The 5,190-nt window shown below is 25.5% G+C and overlaps 1 non-coding gene across 1 annotated transcript; it reads right to left on the reverse strand.

Moving 5' to 3' along the window:
• Positions 1-3,857: 3,857 nt before the first annotated feature.
• TRNAH-GUG lies at positions 3,858-3,929 on the reverse strand. The gene has a single exon. It is a non-coding gene; the product is annotated as a tRNA-His (tRNA).
• Between the last annotated feature and the right edge of the window lie 1,261 nt (positions 3,930-5,190).

Below are 5,190 nucleotides of genomic sequence, written 5' to 3' on the forward strand. Positions count from 1 at the left end.
CAAACTAGATCAAATAAATATATATATATATATATATATATATATATATAAAATATAAAATGAATATAATTAAAATTCTTAAGCACTAACAAAGTTATGTATACTCTATAGAATTTTTTTAATAATCTGAAAATATTACATAGTACTACTTATTTGCTGCATTATGTGCTCTGACGATAGATTAATTAAGTCAAATTTATTGAAAATGCTTGTACTCTCGATCGTGCATGCCCCATCTAAAAATATATTACATGTTTTCATAAATTTATTATCGATTTCATATGTGCATCTATCTATAAAGTAATGCTAGGCTACTTCACAGAAGTATGCTGTGCTCAATCACTCCCTTAAAAAAAAAAAAGACTTTTAGGTGGATTTCAATATTCGATATATCTTTTTTAATTGATTCTCTAAGTTGTTGAAATTTGTATTTTTATTAAAATGTATCAAAATATGAAAAAATAAATGTATGAAAAAAGTCAAGAAAAATCAATATATATATATATATATATATAAATACTTAAAAATTTTGCACGATATAATTTTTTAACAAATTTTTAATTGTCACTGAACTAGCCTAGGTAAAGTATTATTTTTTAGAGGTTGTTTGGTGGATTGCATTCACCTTTTACTTATGAAGCACTAAAAAAGTAGAACCGATCGTGGTACAAAGATAAAGTACATAATCATAATTAGTGAATTAATTAAACAAACACATGATAGGAGATTAAGTACATCAAAAGGTGACAAAATGTATCAAAGCTGATTCATGTATATATTACCATCAGTTTACTTTAATTAAATTAACACAGCTGTAATGAACTCTTGATTAAAGTTAAGTTCCTTTTTTATATCCAAAATATAAAAATATCTTGAAAAATAGAGTAACTTTTATTCACTAGCAATATTAAAATTAGTTACTATCATATTAAACAAAGAGATAACAATTTTTATTTTCTGACTTTCTCAATGACACATTTAGTATATTCTATATACCTATAATTTAAACCTGTAAAATTTTTTAAAAAATTATTTAGTTTTTTATATTTCGTGTCAAATAAAAGCCATATAAAAAAATTAAAAAGCAATTAAAACTTGAATTTTCTCCAACAAGCATTATGGCATATGCCTTAATCAGCATTTAAAAAGTAATAAAATATTAACCATGACAAGAGAATCAAATATTTTATTTCTTATCATAAAGCTACCAAAAATATAAATGCAATATAAGTGGAGTAAAAAATTTTAGTTTATATATTTTGAGTCATTATAATTCTTTTTTATTTAATTTTGAATAAGTTAATTATATATATTAATAATTCTTTAAATATAAATACAAATTTTGAGCTAAAATTATTAGATTTTTTGAAATTCGTAACTACTTTAACCTATCAAAAGAAAGCCAAAGAATAGCTTATGCTAAGCGCCGCGTAATTTTATAAAAAGAGATATAACTTTACCGCTAGGGCAGCTTGTGTCTCACTGAAAGTTGATTAAAATAAATTTGAAAATAGATGATTACAACGAATAATTATTTTATTTTATTTTACTTTGATTATTCTGAATTCATATCGCATAGGGAAGCGCTTTCTGTTAAAAAAAAATCAAATTTCAATCTTTATTGGATCGTGATGACCAGCTAAATTAAGGGGAAATTTCGTAAATAGCTATTGAAAGTGACTTAATTAGGCTTCATAGATATAGTTTTCTAATTACGATTCGTAGATACATGTTAGAGGGTGAGAAACGCGAGCTAGATTGGGAGAGGAAGGAGAGAGGGCGGAGAGTGGAGAGAGATGAATGTATTTGTATATTTTGTCGAATTGTATATGTATATCTGTTAGAGAATTGTATATATGTAAGTGGTATACATATGTCTTTGTATATCTGACAAGAGAAATTTGAGAGGAAGAGGAGAGAGGCGAGTGAGAGAGGGCAAAGAGTGGAGAGAGGCAAAATGTATTTGTAAGTCTGTCATATACAATTATATGTATAATTTATATTTGTATATGTATAAGAAGGAGAAAGGCGAGAGATCAAGGAAGAGAGGAGAGAGATGCACATATATAATAGCTAAAAAGATATTGTGAGTGGTAAATAATTTAAACTATAACTATGTTAAATAATTAACTAGTCTGTATTTTTTTTATTCGTGTTTCAAAACTCTTAACGGGATTGAAGCAACTTCTTGAAATCACTAAGTAGAAAAGTATCTAGAGTTGCTCTTTAAGATGCAGTAAACATAGTCATCGACCAATATCTTCATGTTGTTAAAAGTATGAATAAACACTTTATCTTAATTAATTGGAGATGAGCTCAAACCTGATCGATATCTTTGATTAAGAGAGAAACAACCTTATAAGTTGGTATCACATTTGTTGATGGTGAGAATAATTATTTATACTTCTACAAGTTGCACAAACACTTGGAATACTAATTGGGAATATTGAACAACTCTTTTTGGGATTAACATTTTAGAAAAGTTTGTTGGAAAAGTTCTTTTTAGAACATCATTTGGATGCCATAAACACTTGTCTGGAAAAAAATAAATAAAATAAGGGATAGTAATTTTCTGATATGAGGTTATATTTTTAAATCTTGTGTACAACAAAATTCAAAACTAAATTTATATTACACTAGAATAAGTATATTCATTTGTATTCCTCTAAAACAAAACATCTAGTGAAAAAAAAAGTATATCCATTACATAATCTTTTTTATATTTTTAGTCACACATATTATAATCTTAAAAATTAAATAATATACAAATTATTCACAAATCAAACTATCATTACAGAAAAGATTTTCAAAAAAAAGTGGGGTTGTACATGTTGTGATAAATAATTATCTGATTAGGTAATATCATAGATTACATTTACCAAATAATGAGAATTTTTATAAAAAAAATTACCAAACATGGCGAGAGCTTCTGAAGTTTTTTTTTTTTTTCAATAATACATTAATTCGCTCCATTTCAGTTACAACGGATCGAATTATTATTAATTTACGCTACTTCAGCTACAATAAATCGAATTTTTGAAATTCTTACTATATTTGATAATTATCTAATGGATAACTTTCACATATAGTAAACAAAAAATTTAAATTTATATGATATAGCAAAGTTTGTATAATTGTGTTCCATTGCAAATATATGTATAATTCGCTATACATATACAATTGAGAGCTATGCATATTTCGCTATACATATATACAAAAGAAGCAATTGTATAATTCGTTGGCTACTCTTAAGATTTATATAATTCGCTAGCAGGCCATTTGTATAAATTGTTGTTGGCCTCTCATTTGTATAAATCGTTGTTAGCATCTCAATTCAATTGTATGTGTTTGTATATCTGTGTAAAATTTGAATTTGTATACAATTGAATCGAATTGTATAAAACGGAAAGAGAGGAATTATATACAATTTGAATTTGTATAAAACGAGAAAGAGAAAAAGGCAAAAGAGACTTGGGCAAGGAATATACAATTTAATCGAATTGTATAAACGATAAAGAGAGAAATTATATACAACTACATTGCATACAACGAGCCATTGTGAATAGACAATGCAGAAGGACTAAGTTTCTCTCTACTTGTTTTCTTCTCTACTTCTGTAGCCTGCATCGGTGTTTTGGTGTTTGACGACTCACTATCGGTGTTGAGCAATTATGAGGGAGAGAGATAACTGACAACCGTTTGCTATGAAACACAAATTATTCAAACGGTAGCTACTGTATTTATTTTACATTATTAGTTTGTCATTCTATACAATTATCACAAATACTAAAAACGAAAAAAAAACACAAAGAAAACAATTAATAATAATAATTTTTTAAAAAAGAAATTAACATTTCTGTGGCTGCTGGGATTCGAGCCCAGGTCTCCACGGCCACAACGTGGAATTCTTACCACTAAACTACAGCCACTTTGTTGTCAACAAATACAAGTTTAGTTATTTTAATTAATGTTAAGTCAATAAGCTTAATTTAATTAACAGTTGAAATAAGTCCAGCTAGATGATTATCCATTGTATGAATTCCAAAATTATTGAAAAAATAATTTATATTTGATTATTCACCATAAGATTGTTAGGAATGATAAGAAATTTTTTTTTATTATTATTATTATTTATGCTTTTTAAGAAATAGGAATGAAACATCCAGATTCAATTAACATAAACAATAAATGTTAATTACTTTGAAAATTTTAAGTTTTCAATTCATCTACTTAATATAATTATGAAGGATAAAACGGTAAATTCACTATATCGAATATTAATTTTTTTAATAGATATCTAATTTAAAAATAAATAAATAATTAAGGATAGAGAAAACAGGAGTTTGTATAGTTAATTAGTTTTTAATGAAATAAATATTACAAAACAAAATGTTAAATGGATTGAGTTTGGTTGCATGTCATTATGTATGAGTAAGTGAGCCTTTAAGCAAGAACTTAGACAAAGTAAAAGCAAACTTGATGCTCAAGAAAGTATTTTATTGTTGTTGTGTTTATTTATTATAAATGAAATGGAACAAATTATTTATAGGATATAATGGTGAAGTCTTCATCAATTAGAAAATTCCACTTGTGTCTTAGAAGTATTAAAATCAATTTATTAGTTAAATTGATTAATCTATTGATAATTTTTTAATTATCATATAGAATAGAAACTGATCATTTAATATGGAAGGGAGTGTTACATATCACATGTTGGAACTCACATTTTTTATGCCTAACAATATTCACATTTTCAAGAAAAGATAATTTCACATTGGACTTGCTTTCATGAGTATATATATAAAAATAAAAAAAATCTCTAATGATGTTTGGTCGAATAGAATCTTAAGAAGTATTTCCAAAAAAACAATTCTTCTTTTATCTGTTTTTTTCACTCAAAAAATTGGATCCCATGATCATTATTTTTTTTCTCTTTTGTGTTGTTTTGATCTTTAGAAATTCCTAAAGAGCAAGAGAAACTAAAAGTAGAATGCAGTTTGTTTAAAAAATAAAATATTTATTTTTTCTTGATATTATAAAGTAATAAATGAAATAAATAAATATATTTTTAAAATAATGGACAAATGAAATTAAACGGAAAGGGTAATTAATAATTTCAACGATAAATGAGATAACACAAAAGTTTACTCATAAATCGTATTTGATGAATGTGTTTTATGTCTTATCTTC

The sequence above is a fragment of the Solanum pennellii genome, chromosome 11 (assembly GCF_001406875.1).
Source record: "Solanum pennellii chromosome 11, SPENNV200".
Lineage (NCBI taxonomy): Eukaryota > Viridiplantae > Streptophyta > Magnoliopsida > Solanales > Solanaceae > Solanum > Solanum pennellii.